The sequence below is a fragment of the Choloepus didactylus genome, chromosome 7 (genome assembly GCF_015220235.1).
Source record: "Choloepus didactylus isolate mChoDid1 chromosome 7, mChoDid1.pri, whole genome shotgun sequence".
Classification (NCBI taxonomy): Eukaryota; Metazoa; Chordata; class Mammalia; order Pilosa; family Megalonychidae; genus Choloepus; species Choloepus didactylus.
In genome coordinates this window covers 150,951,050-150,952,420 of record NC_051313.1, presented here as the reverse complement: position 1 = coordinate 150,952,420, position 1,371 = coordinate 150,951,050, and positions in this window count along the sequence as shown.

Here is a 1,371-nt window from a genome sequence, read left to right as displayed (position 1 = left end):
TCCCGGGCTCTTGCTGGGCTCCTCCCTGCCGAGCTGACTGAGGAGAAAGCTGTTTGATTCATCACTCCATCCGGCACCCGAGGAGGAACTAGTCATCCACTGGGGAGGAGAGAGTTTGGGCTCCTGCCCCACTTGGCCTCTGCAGCTGCAGAGTTCAGGGCAGTGGCCTTCTTGCCCCAGGAGGGCTGCCCAGAGTCTAGCTGCTGAGCCAAGCTGAGGACACAGCTGTCCTCTGGGTGGCAGGGCAATCAGGGAAGCTTAGCCAATTAAGAAAGCTGTATTGACATTTACCAAAGAGTTATAGGAAAATATCGTCCTGGTTGATTCTGAATAACAGTGACATGGTGTTTAACATGTTCCCATCTGTTTTAAGCTTTTTTTCCTTCTGGATTAAACCGATAGGATTACCTTACTTTTTCCCTTTTGCGCCAAAGCCTGATGACATTGTCACTCAGGCAGGGGGTTTTCTTTTGTGTGTTCAAAGAAACACTGTGTGACAGCTGCTGCTGGCGAAAGTATTTTGCCTGCACTTGTGAAGAGTGAGTGGGGGGAGTCAGGAGAGAAGGGGAGGGCGAGGGGAGTGGAGAAGTTGGAGATGTGCTTTGGGGTACTAGGCCTTGGGGGAATAGGAGGACTATAGAGGAAATTTTTTAAATAGTCATGTTCCCTGAAGCACCAAGAAGGTGTGACTTTCTAGAGCCTTCCTTAGAAACAGACTTCTCCTAATAGGGTATTTTGCAAGGAGAACCTAACCCTCCATTTGAAAATGAGGAAAGAGGAAAAGCTGGTTTAAAAGAATCACCCTGGTGGCTATGTAGAGAATAGACAGTAAAGAGGATGAGACAGCAGCAGGGAGACCATTTAGAAGGCTGGTACACTGGCCCAGATGAGAGACGATGGTGGAGGGGCTGGGAGGTGGTCAGATTTTGGATAGAGTCAAAGGATTTGCTGATGAATTGAATGTGAGGCATAAGAGAAAGAGAAGAGTCAAGGGTGACACCAAGGTTTTTGGCCCAAGCTCCTGGAAGAACGTGGGTGCCATTTTCTGAGATGGGAAGACTGTGGGAGAAGAAAGCTTTGTAGGGTACCACGTGTTAAGTTAGAGATTCCTCTTGCACATTCCATTGGAGATGCTGAGCAGGCAGTTGACTATAGCCTTGGAGTTCAGGAAAGAGGTTGAATTCAGAGACACAAATTGGGGGATCATCAGCATGTAGGTGGCACTTAAGTCATGGGTCTTGGAAGGAGGGAGGATCACCCAGCAGTGGGAGCAGCTGGAGAAGAGAGGACGGTTCCTGGAGCACTTCTATGAGGCAAGCCAGACTATGACCAAGAACCAGCAAAAGAGACTGAAAAGGAGAGGCCAGGAGG